Below are 15,379 nucleotides of genomic sequence, written 5' to 3' on the forward strand. Positions count from 1 at the left end.
CAAGCAGAGGCCCTGGTATCTGGAATTTATTTACCTTCTACAATTGAAACTTTGTATCCTGGAATGGAGCCAAGCCTCCTGCTTGCTCCGTGGCAGCAGCCATTTCTGTTTGGATTTGTTTACCTTCTATAATTGAAACTTTGTAGCCTTGAGTGGAGGCTTAGGCCGGCCAGGGCAGGGGAAAGCTTGGTTTCTTCTATCGCCTTGGAAACCCAAGCCTCCCTCCTACTTTCTCCGTGGCTGTAGCCATCTTGATTGGGTTAATTTGCATACTCGCTCTGATTGGCTTGTGGGCGTGGCTTGTGGATATGGCTTGTGGGTGTAGCGGAGTTAGGGTCAATTTGCATATTACCCTTTTATTAGGTAGGATAGGCAATACATATATGAAAAGGTAACCTTTAATAATGAAATAAATTGACTTTTTAAATAAGCTTTTTTAAAATTATCAAATTACAAAATATTGTAAAGTTTGAAAACTTCCAGAGTGGATGTGATTGTGTTCACCCTTATATTGATAATAAATCTTAAAAATTGAATATCCTTTGACTTAGTATTTCTACTTCTGAGAATTTATTCTTAAAAATGTCTCCACAGCCCTGACCGGTTTGGCTCAGTGGATAGAGCGTCGGCCTGCGGACTGAATGGTCCCAGGTTTGATTCCAGTCAAGGGCATGTACCTTGGTTGCAGGTACATCCCCAGTAGGAGGTGTGCAGGAGGCAGCTGATTGATGTTTCTCTGTCATTGATGTTTTTAACTCTCTATCCCTCTCCCTTCCTCTCTGTAAAAAATCAATAAAATATATTTGAAGAACTGTAATGTCCATCAATGAGGAGGATTAAAATTATTCATCATACATGCATATGATACCTGGATATGATGTATAAATATATGGATAGCTTTTATTTATTGTAAAGAATAAGCTAAGAAAATTAAATATATTGGTATGTGAAGAAAGTATGTTGAAAAATATGAATAGCACAATCTCATTTTATTAAAAATCAAGAAATATTAATATACTAGAGGCCCGGCGCATGAATTCTTGCATGGTGGGTTCCCTCGGCCTGGCCGGCAATCAGGACCAATTGGGGCCATCTCACCCAGGCTCGATTAGGGATGATTGGGGATGGCCGGCTGGGGTGAGGGACCACAGGAGGTTGGCCAGCCACAGGAGATTGGCTGTGGGAACTCACTGACCACCAGGGGAAGCTCCTGCATTGAGCATCTGCCCCCTGGTGGTCAGTGCACATCATAGCTACCAGCCAGTTGTCTGATCATCCAGTTTCTGGTCGTAATTTTCGCTTAGGCATATATATATATACACACACACTAGAGGCCCGGTGCATGAAATTCATGCATGGAGGGGGGGGTGTCCCTCAGTCCAGCCTGCACCCACTCCAATCTGGGACATCTCGAGGGATGTCCGACTGCCCATTTAAACAGGCAGTCATATATCCCTCTCACAATCCAGGACTGCTGGCTCCCAACTGCTCGCCTGCCTGCCTTCCTGATTGCCCCTAACTGCTTCTGCCTGCCAGCCTGATCACCCCCAATCACTCCCCTGCCAGCCTGATTGATGCCTAACTGCTCCCCTGCCAGCCTGTTTGCCCCTAACTGTCCTCCCCTGCAGGCCTGGTCCCCCCCATCTGCTCTCCACTGCAGGTCTGGGTCCCCCCAAACTGCCTTTCCCTGCAGGCCTGGTCACCCCCAACTTCCCTCCTCTGCCAGCCTGGTCACCCCTAACTGCCCTCCCCTGCAGAATTGATCACCCCCAACTGCCCTCCCTTGCAGGCCTGGTCCCTCCCAACTGCCCTCCCCTGCTGGCCATCTTGAGGTGGCCATCTTGTGTCCACATGGGGGCAGGATCTTTGACCACATGGGGGCAGCCATCTTGTGTGTTGGAGTGATGGTCAGTCTGCATATTGCTCTTTTATTAGATAGGATAGAGGCCTGGTGCATGGGTGGGGGCCGGCTGGTTTGCCCTGAAGGGTGTTCCAGATCAGGGTGGGTGTTCCCTTGGGGTGTGGGGCAGCCTGGGTGAGGGGTCTGTGGTGGTTTGCAGGCCAGCCATGCCCCCCGGTGACCCAAGCAGAGGCCCTGGTATCTGGGATATATTTATCTTCTACAATTGAAACTTTGTAGCCTTGAGCGTAGCCAAGCCTCCTGCTTGCTCCATGGCAGCAGCCATTTCTGTTTGGGATTTATGTATCTTCTATAATTGAAACTTTGTAGCCTGGAGTGGAGGCCTAGGCCAGCCAAGGCTGCAGAAGCTTGGCTTCTTCCATTGCCAGGGAAACCCAAGTCTCCTCTTGCCAACTCTGTGGCTACTGCCATTTCTGTTTGGATTTATTTATGTTCTATCATTGAAACTTTATAGCCTTGAGTGGAGGCCTAGGCCAGCAAGGGCAAGTGGAAAGCTTGGCTTCCTCCATTGCCTGGGAAACCCAAGACTCCCTCCTGCTCTCTGTGGCTGCAGCCATCTTGATTGGGTTTATTTGCATATTTGCTCCTGATTGGCTGGTGGGCATGGCTTGTGGGCATGGCTTGTGGGTGTAGCGGAGGTATGGTCAATTTGAATATTACTCTTTTATTAGATAGGATACACACACACACACACACACACTCTCTCTAGAGGCCTGGTGCACGAATTCGTGCACCAATGGGGTCCCTCAGCCTGGCCTGCGGAATTGGGCCAAAACGGGCTCTCTGTCATCCCCCGAGGGGTTCCAAAGTGCAAGAGTGCATAGGCCAGGCTGAGGGACCCCACCTATGCACGATGGGTGCCGGGGAAGGATGCGGGAGGTTTGCCAGCTGGGGAGGGACCGCAGGAGGGCTCCAGGGCATGTCCAGCCCAGCTTGCTTAGTCCCTATCAGCCGGACCCCAGCAGCAAGCTAACCTACCGGTTGGAGCATCTGCCCCCTGGTGGTCAGTGCACATCATAGCAAGCAGTTGAGCGGCTTTAGCATATCATTAACATATTACACTTTGATTGGTTGAACCAACGACCAGACACTTAGCATATTAGGCTTTTATTATATAGGATATATATGTAAAATAAAAATGAAAAGAATAACATAAATCTCTTAAATGATTTTTATAAGGTGGAACTATTGAAGACATTCAACTTCTAGAATATATTTCTCTATTGCTTGCATTTTGCACACATTTCTATTATTCACTTTAGTCTAAAACAAAACATCCATTTGTTCAAAAAATTAAAACAACAGCTGTCTAACAAAGCACTGTGAACATTCAAAATTGGTACACTTTATAAAAGAACTCTACTTGAAAATTAACTTAGTAAACATTTAATGAATATTTGTAGTTTAATTCACACTTTTCAGGGCATTAATCTATTGTAAGATACCCAACAATATTACTATCAAAGAATCAATAGTGTGCTTGTTGTTTATGATTTTTAACACAATACTTTTTTAAAAAAATCAATAAGGTATAGTTAAACTCTCTTTTTAAAAAGAGAATTATTAAAGATCATTTATTTTATTGAGTGTGGAGTGAACCTAGAAATGTGCTACATCCTATGTTAAAATAATCATGTCCCCAGAAAACTGATGAAAATAGTTCTATAAAATCAAAATCTAAGAAAAGGTCAATATTACACTTTTCAAACCTTTTATGATGGATAGTCTTGTTTTTCACTTATGATATTTTAATCACATTTTACTGTAAAAATTTAAAAAGTAGAATTTAAAGCATAAAGGTGTTTCTAAAAAAAAAAATTCCCTAAAATTGCATTGCCACCAGTTGCTGATAAATCAGTTGTTGACTTTTAAGTGAGCAAAAGTTATTGTTCTTCAGCAAGGCATAGATTCATTGTGCAATTAATATTCTCTTTGGAATTTGTCTGTGAGTAACACATCATTCTACCATTATATTTAGCCAGACATTAAATATAATAAAAAATGTTTTGACTGGTCTTGTGCCTCAGAGGAATTTTATAATCCTCAAATATATATTTAAATTCATGTAAAATGCAATGCAATACTCAGACTTCAATATAATTTGATATTTTAATGATAATAGATATGCCAAATAGTATAATGCTTTTACAGTCCCTAGGGGGGAAAAATACCTTTCATATATTTAATGTTTTTCAACCACAGTATAAGTAGTGATTTTCACTTAACAAATACTGTCTCTGAGACAATATAAAAATAAAGTGGGATACAATCTCTATTGGGTAGCATTAACCTTTACTCAATCATTAAACAATGAGAAATATTGGGCTGTTTTTGTTATTTTGAAAATGCTTTTGGAAACAGATAAACATTTGTCCCTGCTGGAAGCTCCTTCAGCAGTAATGCATCATTATGCCTGACCAGCCCTAGAAACCTTGGAAAGACAAAATATGTACATGTTGGTTGTTAAGCATATGTGATATGTTTTGCTTTGTCACCTGGCAACCAAAAGATTTTTGAACTTTGCCAAAATCCAAACTTTTGAGACTCATAAGCTGCTTAATTTTTATTTTCATAGAATGTAACCCAAGGTATACTTTCGCTTGGAAAGTTAAATGACTTCTTGAGTCTTGAGAGATTTTGTTTAACTTACTTTTTTTGTTTAACTTAATTGTTCAGGGCATGACAATTTCAATTCAGATCAGAGCCCATGCTAGTTACTTAGACCTACATGAATGGCTGATACATTTTTTAAAATCACATTGATTTCATGTTTTTATCATGACTTGATGTAGCCATGAAAATGAAGTGGCCACAGAATGAAGACACAGAGGATGAGTGTGCTAATCTTGCTTAGCTCTGTTATTTAAACTAGCCTTGAGACTTCAGAAAAGAGTGAAATTCCCCTGGGACCAGTTCTTCATTTGTAAATTAGAGTTCCCTGGAAAAGCTCAAAGAGTCCTAAAAAAAACATTTGAGGTATATATTCCCTTTTTTAAATGGGAGAAATATAAAGGATTTTCAGTCTAGTGACACATGAGTCTATAGGCCTCACATTTTTACCCAGTTGGTTTTTGACCCTCACATTCTAGCCAAACCCTCTAGCATACTCTGATCTATACCTACTACTCCTGAAATAGAAATCCCACTTATTACTATTATTCACCATCAAAGATATTGAAACAGTTTTTCTTCTCTTCTCATTTTAAAAAAGTTGAGCACCCCTTCCCTTAGTCCATTTTTCATATGTGCCAGGAAAAAGCCATACTACTCTAATTTTAGTTGGTTACCTGGATTTTTACAAATAGTAGGTCATCCTGAAAGACCCAACTAAACTGTGAAATCAATTAATTGTAACTGACAAAGCTTCTATAATTCCCATCTTTCTAAAGCACCTAAATTGCATCCTTAAATAATACCTCAAATAAGGGTGGATAGTTTCATTATCTTTAACTTGCAATTTGGTGATGTTATTTCACTGACTGTGACGTTGAAAGGATATGAGGCCTATAAGTAAATATTTGTCACTGGAGACATCAGCCTATGGCAAAATCGACACCAGCACTACATAATTTGTGTTTGTTCAGAGAGAGACTATTCAGATTTTTATGATCCTAATGATAAAAAAAAAAAATTGCTCTTGTTCCTTGTTCCAGTAAAAGATAGCAATATTCGTCAATGCTAAAACAACAGTAGCTCCTTTGGTGAGTGATGCGCCACTTAGTAATAATGTGGTACATTTTGAACAGATCTGTAGTTTTTCAAAGACAAACATCAAATAGAATGAAAAAGGTTATGTCACCTTCACCCTCACAGTACTGTCATTTATATGCTATCAGCTCATTAAATTCACATTAGGATACTCCGTGGGACTTGAGTTGCTATTAGTGCACCTAAAATGGCATAACAAAATCTCAGTTCACTTTAAGAGGGATGGCATTGCGACATTTTGTATTTCATCACTGAATTATTACCGTCTCAGATGCATTCTGCTGTGATGGTAATGGAAGGAGGAGTGCAAGAGAGGAAAGCTGTCCATTTGTTGTACCCCAGGGAGAGAAAAAGCAAAGTTTGATTAAAAAAAAATTTAAGGAAGTGAAAGTAAAGCATTAACAATTTAACCCCTGTATCAAGGCTGAAAATGCACAAGTGAAGTCAAATATTGCATTTTATGAGAGGCTCTAAGGAACTGCAGGTGAAGTGAACGTATTGAATGCTTTAGGAGTTTGGTTGATTAGCTGGTTGATGTTGACAGGTGGATGACATTCTGGGACCCACATTGCCTTTAAAAGGTACTCACTGGTAGCACAGCACTGTCATTTTCTATTATATTCCCACTGGTTATGTCCCTGTGAAACACATGGGTAGCCTCTCAAAGGTAAATGTCCTTGTGACAAGTATCGTGAATATTGATAGTTCTCTCTATGATAACCCAAGCATTTGATGATGACAAACAAAAGCTTATTGTCTCCTATTCTGACCTACATATTTCTATTCAAGATTTCATGAGACAATTTAGCACCATTTACAGTGATCATATTGTGCATTTGTCAAGAGCAGAGTCACCATTGGAAGAAGCCTGATATAACAATGGTTTAAATGTGATATGATACCAAGATTAATGTTGCCGAAACAGGGACACATAGGAGAATATGTTTTCATATTGAACCAAAAGAAATAAGTATAGAATGTACCTGATACAGTTAGCACATAGAAATAGAGAAATAAATATATCTAGTATGAGATTAAATCATTTGATAACACAAGCATATTCTAAAGATCATTTCTTAGTGATAGAAACAGAATTTGAATAGAGAAAAAACATGATTAATTTTAAATCTTTATGTTGTCTTGGATGTTATCAAATATTTCATGACTGAGAGTTTATATCATATCACTATTGCACAATATTTAAAATTGTATTTGTGCAGGCATTTTAGACTTAATAACTTGTTTTATTGCATCATTTGTTACATAAATTTAAAAATATATATATCAAATATGGGGAAACATATCCCTATTGTTGGTTGGGAGACTGGAGTTGTAGCTGCAGCTCTAACTGTGTGAATGGCAACTCCAATTGTTTAAGTATAGGTTTTCTCACGTAAAAAAAAATGAAAGGAATGCACTAGATAATCACCAAGATTCCCTACAATTCTCATCATCGGTATATTATGGAAAACAAACAGAAGAGTTTTGGAAAAAGATACCCAATGAGAATCTGGGGTATTGTTTTTTGCTTGGCTATTAATCTCAGAGACCTAAATTAGCCACTTATTTACTCCAGGCCTTAAAACAAAGGCCTTTCTACAAAAAGGCAAAATACTTTAAATACTTTCTGACCTCTAAAACATCCTGATATCTAAAGTTATATATTTATATATTTTTTATTCTCAATGCTTTCCCAGTTCTATTACAATTTTACTTTGTGATATTGGACTAGGTACTGAAGCGTAGAAAATACTCATCATTCAGCTTGGAAAATACATTTAATATATCAATCTACTTCCCAGACATTAGAAAACATTGTTTCATACAATACCAAATGAACAGCTGCAACTACATTATCTAGATAACAAACTTGTAAGGCACCTAGGCTTATTTTTACCTCTTTAACACCACAGTCTTCCAGAACATTTTAGTCCCTTAATCTCAACTGTTTGATCATTAGGTCATCTACACAACAAACACTCATGGTCATCTGAGTTGATAACTATCTTAATAAGATTTTAAAATATATTTTATTGATTTTTTACAGAGAGGAAGAGAGAGGGATAGAGAGTCAGAAACATCGATGAGAGAGAAACATTTGTCAGCTGCCTCTTGCACACCCCCTACTGGGGTTGTGCCTGCAACCAAGGTACATGCCCTTGACCAGAATCGAACCTGGGACCCTTGAGTCCGCAGGCTGATGCTCTATCCACTGAGCCAAACCAGTTTCGGCGATCTTAATAAGATTTTAAAAATCAGATCCTCACAAGGTAAATGTCATCCAAGATGATATAGCAGAGAGCTATGATCAGGATAGACTCTTAAGTCTCATGACTTTCAATGCTTGTCCAGCCAGTGTCCTGTGGAGTCAGGGTTCTCACCTATTCTCTTCCTTTCAGCTTTCACCTGCTGACAGCAGAGATTTGCATTCAAAACGAAGTAAACGATTACTGTAAAATTATAAGATTTAATGGTAGGATATGAAGAATCAACCAGCATTGAGAAAGAGTTTTTCAAGGAAAATGAATTCATTTTTAGTACCCTTTGATATGAATGAGTAATATATACATGGTGGTTTACTCAACCTGAAAAATTCTGATCCAAATTTAATATATTCAATATACAATTGGAATTGCATTGTGAATCTTATTTATCTTCATGTCCCCAAGGCAACTGCAAAGGTTAAGTATAAGATAGATAGCTTATAAACATATCCTATACCAAATGATTGAATATTGTCGTGTTTGAAACAGGCCAGTGTTTGTAGTTATGTGCCTCTCAAGTGTGCCCCCAACCTTTTAAAACTTTTTTGTGTGTGTGTGTATAATATCTTTACACCAAGAAGCAACAGAAAGAGTATTTTGGGTTTGTAGCCTGCACTTTGATATTATGCTCCTTGAATAGAAATATACTAAAATGTCACCTCAGGAATTGAAGTTGCCATCATTCACCATTTGTAGAAGTAACTTGACCTAAAAGTCTATTTTACATGTCTTCATGATGAGATAAATGAGTTTTCAAATTCAGCAAGTAGCTTATGGAACTTTCCCAAAACCCAACCGGGGACAACACCATAATCAGAAATGTAGATAATGAAAGATAAGCTATAAAGTAATGAACTGTGTGAAATACCTATCATAATAATTATTACCACAGAATCTTTTGGTAAGTGAATATGGTTTTATTTTGTTTTTAAGAAGAAGTAAATACTAAAGTCTGTCAGGGCTTACTCAGCAATGACTCAGAAAGAGGATATCAGGCTTAATGATGTTGCTCTTAAATTCTTGGCAGGTATAAACCTGAAGTGCAGAAGAATACATCCGTCTACCACTAATCAAACACATTACTCCCCAATATCATCCCATTCCCTTTGTTTCGCCTCTTGACTCACCACAAAAAAAAAAATAAATCTGATCTTATTTTGATTTCCCAAGAAGACTTTTTTACTGGGAAGGAGAATGTACTTGCCAGCTGATGCAAATATTTTGTTACATTGTTCAGGGTATTGTTCCATGTAAGTGAATAAATTGGCATTCTGATTTATAAATCTCTTTCCTGTAAGCCTATTTAGCATTAATGAGTTCTCTAGAGTCTGAGCATCCCTGGGAAAACTGATAAAATTGTGTTCTTGACTAGACGAAGGCCAGGCCCACACCCTAGGTCTGAAGTAACGCCAACAGATATTTTTATATTGCATGTGTTCCTGCTGGACACAGCAAGTCAGTCATCTGCTCTCTTTACTCCTGGGAGTTACAAGTGTGAGAAGCTCTGAGGATGAAGATTTCCAAAGTAAACAGGACTAGTACATACCACATCTACTTCTCAGAGGTTCACAATGTATTTTATTTAATAATGAATTATAAAATACGTCTGATTAATATTGCATAAATCAGTATCTCTCAACACCCCAGCTTTTTTCAGGTGACCCACATTAAACTGTCTGGGACTATAGCACTCTGGAGAACTCTGCTTAGGGATATTGTAGTGCTAGGGATCCTAAAGACTACTTGGCAGTACAGCTTCTCATTGGGGATTTCTCTCTCATTTGTATATAGAAAAAAAGGTAACATTTTCAGCATACAAATCCCAACAATAATAATGTTCGATAATGTCATGATAAAGTTAGTTTCAGGTGAAAGCTGCATAGGTTTGCTTCACTAGTTCTTAGAAGTGCCTTCACATTGACATTCTTCTGTTTAGCTTCCTTTTTTATAAGAAGGTTTGTTCTCAAGAAAGAACATAGAATATGGCATTTAAGGTAGCAGCAGAACATCAGTCAGGATGGTTCTGTCACCAAACTTTGTTAGAGTTAAATATACACAACATCAGATAGACCCTACTGTATTGGGATCCAAGGGATACCCAATAAATGCCACCCTCTTGCCTATCGGAGTTCTGAAAAACAATCCAGGAATAAAATAAAATAGTAGCAGATGAAACTCAATGATCACCTTATTTACTGATAGAGGCCAGATGGGAGTCCCTGGATTAGAGTGACAACTACTTGGACCTGCCTACTGAACCACTGAGTTTAGGTTGAATGACCCACCGGGGCCCAGTAGATTGGACTGGGCAGGTAAGGAAAAGGTAGGCAGCCATTGGGGAGTAGAGGCACTGTGTTCTCCCTGTGGGAAAAAAGGGGCAGAGCTGCCCTAAGAAGGCATCCTTTATTCCTCCAGGGAAGTGCCTCCACTTGAATAGAGAGTCTTCCTCTATGTGGAAGGGAACATCGGGAATGGGGAATAACAATTTCCTTCAAACACAGTATTTCCAATAATAGGAGGGATAAAATATAAAACCTAAAGTATGCATTAAAAGGAAAAAATACCACTAAGATTTAATTAAGCACAGTAAACTCTTCTTACAAGACAGCACTGACAGAGATGAGTTAAGTGGACAAAGAAAATTATGTAGATGTGCCCATAAATGGACAAAAGAAGAAAAGACAAAGATGGGATGACATATGAAGTTTTATGAAGACAGAAATGTAAAGGAATTATTCACCCTTCCTGGTAAGTAATGCACTGATATTAAAGCAATAGCATTTAAGTTGTATGGTTTTTAGGATTGGTACACTGTGGTTTTTTTTGTTTGTTTGTTTTGTTTTGGTCACATTTATTCTGTTTTCAAATATATCAAAGAGGTCACTGGTGTGCTAACTAGTGGTTGTAAAAATCTGAGTATTAGATATGTTTGAACTTAGACTATTGTGTTGTCTAAAATTAATCACTGTTACCTTAAATTGTAGTTGGATGGCTTATTTTTAAAAGTGCATAATATTGCAGATTTACAAGTCATTTCATTAAGTAACATATTTCCATTTTCCATGTCTAGTGTTTATTTCTTTAAACATACTAGTACATATTTCTATATGTTTACTCAATAAATATGTATTAGTTCCCTACTTATAACATCTTCTGCCTAAGTTATAATGTAGTATTCAAATAAAAATATGAAATAATTTTTGTCCTAAAATAGTTTTGATTCTCCTAGGAAAAGACACAAATCACTGATTATCACACAGTGTGAGAGATGCTAAGGTAGTGGTATGTACAGTGTGCTATGGGAGACAGCCTCTACATCAGACTGAGACATCAAGAAAACTGGGCAAATTATGAGCTAAAGCTTTCATTTGTGTGTGTTTTTTAACTTCTATTTTTATATAATTTCACAGAAAAGGTTATTCTGAATCATTTGGCAGTAAATTGAAGATGTCATGCCTCTTTACATTCATATCTTGGGGTGCATTTCTTAAAAACAGGGACATCTCTTACATAATTAATACTGCAATGATCAAAACCTGGAAATTGAACACTGAGCTGGTGATGCACTACTGTTATCTAATCCATAATCCCTATTCAAATTTTATCAATCATGCCAATAATGTACTGGATTTGTTTTTTCCCCAGTTCAAGATCAATTCTGGGATTACTTGTTGCGATTAGTTGCTGTATTTCTTTAGTTTCTTTTTCTTAGTCTCTATCTTGACCTTGATATTTTTGAGAAGTATAAGACAGTTATTTTGTAATTCAATTTGTGTTTGTTTGATATTTTGCATGATTAAATTCAGATCCTGTATCTGGCAGAATCACTGGAATAGTGATATTGTGTCCTTCCCAGAAAGCCTGTGATGTCCACTTGCTCTAATATTTGTTTACTTGATTAACAGTCTGTTTACTAGGTCTCTACCCTGTGAAGCTACTGGTTTTCCCTTTGCAATTAAGTGATAATCATTTTGGTAGAGACAACTTAAGTAGTTAAACACATCTAATTAAAAAAATATATTTGTTTTCCATTTTTGGGTTCTTAAAAATAAAACTGCTATGGAGAATGCCAGGGAAGGCTCCTATATATACAGGGTCATCAGAGAAAGTCTCACTAATAAGGTGATAATAATTAGAAGATAATAACTGTCCTTAATTTGGAAATTACTTTAAGTCAGGAAGTCTTACTTGGATATGTTCGAATATTTTTTGGTTTCAAGAATCAGAATACTCAACTCAAAATGGTCTACATAATGGGGGTTTTATTATCTCCTGCAAGAGATCTGGAAGTTATCTCAGGGTTAATATAATAGCTCAGCTTCTTCATCAAAGAACAGGACTCTTCATTTTTCTGAAGCCATCATTCTCAGCATATTCACATGGCCCCAGTCATGTCTGTCTTATCATGGTTTCAGGGTCTTGCTAGTGAAGAAGGCAAACTGACTATTAAGTAGGCAAAATACTAGTGTCTGACACATTAAATGAAAGGAAAAGTATAGTAAGAAATATTTGTTTCCGCATTCTTCAAGCAATACATTCATTATAAGGTGTTTGCTTCTAAGTGTCTACTTCACACCTTTATGTTTAATTAACCATTATATCATAAAATAGGGACAGTAGTTAGTTTCTGTTCAGTACATCACAACTATCCTTTGTCTAAATGAGAATGTTTTCATCTCTTCCAAAAATGAAAGAGAAGTCTCCTTGTTTATCAGATACTTCACACATTGATATTCCTTTTTCTTCCATAACAATCCTACCTGGTTGTATATATTTTTTATTTATTTTTTTAATATATATTTTTAATTGATTTCAGAGAAGAAGGGATAGAGATAGAGATAGAAACATCAATGATGAGAGAGAAACATTGATTGGCTGCGAGCCTGCAACCCAGGCATGTGCCCTTGGCTGGAATCAAACCTGGGACTCTTTAGTCCGTAGGCCAGCACTCTATCCACTGAGCCAAATTGACTAGGGTTGGTTGTATATTTTTAAAACTGAGATGCAATTTTAATGTTCATTAACAATTCTATGCTACACTTAGTATCTACAACTACCTTTGTCCACTTAGCAATTTCATATTGCTTTTATCCTCTGCCCACTTTTGAGTTTGTAGAGGTTATTTCCTTACTTAAATAATTCAAACCTTTCTTACTCAAAGTTCTGTTTTAATAGTTCTACTGACATAAATTTATTACTAATTTCTCAAAGATTTTGTTATCCATGGTGTATAATACTTTCTTGTGTCATCTTGTAGATGACACACAATAATATAGTGCACCACATCAAAATTGTAAGCAAAATAGTTTATTGAACTGTGTCCTATGGAGTCACATAGAGAAGGCAAATAAATAACATAATAGAACACTTTGAAATTGATAATTCTATTAGGAGTTAAAATAATATGGAAAAGTATCCCAAACTGAGTCAATCAGGTTCTTTTGCCAAAATTTATAAATTGAAACTAAAAGATTGCAATCTCAGGCTCAGTGGAGATGTAAAAATTTGAGATGGTAGTGGGATATTTTCAACACGTACTGAACAGCAAAAAAAAAAACACAGAAAAACAAACAAACAAAAAACCCAAATCTCAGAGAGAGAGAGAGACAGAGATGACAGAGAACAGAGCTTCCCTAGGTTATGATGGTATTTATATATGGGGATGGGGAAAGTAGGTTTATAATTGTTAGTAAGAGCAACACTGAGTTTATTTTTGTATTATTACTTATTCTCATATTATATACTAGAGGCCCGATGCATGAATTCGTGCATGGGTGGGGTCCCTCTGGGTGGCCTGTAGGGATCATGACGAAACCCACAGTCCAATGCCGCCTGCAGCTCCCCTGCCACTCCCGCTCATCCTGGCCCCACTGTGCCTGCTGCGGGCTCGCTCCCAATCAGTTCTGATCTGGAGAGACCACAGCAGCTCTTGCCAGCCATGAGCCCTGCATCTGGTGCCCTCCCAAGGGGAGTGGCCTGTGGGATAGGGCTGAAACCAGCTCTCCGACATCCCCTGAGGGGTCCTGAATTGCAAGAGGGTGCAGACCAAGCTAAGGGACCCCACCGGTGCAAGATTGGGTAGGGGAGGGACCGCAGGAGGGCTCCATGGTGTGTGCGGCCCATCTCGTTCAGTCTCGATCGGCCAGACCCCAGTAGCAAGCTAACCTACCAGTTGGAGCATCTGCCCTGGTGGTCAGTGCATGTCATAGCAACTGGTTGACCAGTCTACTGTCTTCCCCCTGGTGGTCAGTGCATGTCATAGCGAGGGGTTGAGCAGCTTTAGCATATTATGCTCTGATTGGTTATTTGGTTGTTCTGCCGTTTGATCTATTTGCATATTACCCTTTTATTATATAGGATTTTTGTTCCATATGAACAACTGTAGCCCACTTTTGCCCACCTTTGTATAAATCTGAATATACACAGGTTGTGGACCCTAAGAAAGAACCTAGTCTCAGTTTCCAAACACGGACCTCTCACACAAATGGCAAAAGGAGAAGCCTGCACTGAACTGCCAGCCTGCACTGTATTCCTGACACCTGAGTCAGCCCTCAGAAAGGAGTTCCTAGAATTATATTCCAACCAATGGAACTAAGGTTTCCCTCATCTAATTGGAGCTGCATAGCTACATCACCATTGACCTCTTCACCCACCAATCTCAGTGACTCCATTCTGACCAATTGAAACAGTGCTTTTTGGGCCAATCAAACTTCAGAGATTTGGAGCTTATTTGCATGAGGATGAACCAATCAGGGACCAGGGACAGGGACTTCTATGTAAGTCAGCTCCCCTCTGGCTTCAAGAGCTCATTTTCCCTTACCACCAAAGATTGAGGGCTGCGTTTCCCTGACTGTAGATAATACCAAAGACAAAACACTGAAGATGTCTCACTGGGTCAGAGTGCAGTAGGCAGAGCAGAACAGGGCAGAGTGAATCAGACAGGTGCAGAACAGACAGGCATTAAGCAGAGAGGAACAGACCAGTCAGAGCAGAGCAGAGCAGAGCTGTCTAGGAGGAGACAGGCCTTGCCCCAGGGTTGCCTCCTCATAGCTCTGCTGTTTCACAGCCATGTTGTATCATAATTGAGCTGTTTGAACTGAAAAAAAAGTTTCCTTCTTCACCGCACCCCAAACTGGGGATTCCTGTTGGCGTGGAAGTGGTGCCAACAACCGTCAGCTGACAAGGTATATAGTCTTTCTAGAGCAGCTTGGCTTAATTCTTATCCTTGGGTTATAAAATCCCCATTATGTTTACAAATAATCCCTCACAATCCCTTTGAAACCTCTCCTTAATGTGGCTGAGGCTATTATGTTTTACTTGCATACTATGAGTTCTCACTCTTCCTTGTCTTCCTAAGTTATTTCAGCCTGGACATCTGCCTTCTGCCTCTGCAGAGTGTAAACTTATTCTTTCAGGGATCAGAGAAGAGATCCATCTATTTACTTCATTATATAAAATTACCTGTCCACATGATTTTGACAAAATC

The sequence above is a fragment of the Cnephaeus nilssonii genome (assembly GCF_951640355.1).
Source record: "Cnephaeus nilssonii genome assembly, chromosome: 10".
Lineage (NCBI taxonomy): Eukaryota > Metazoa > Chordata > Mammalia > Chiroptera > Vespertilionidae > Cnephaeus > Cnephaeus nilssonii.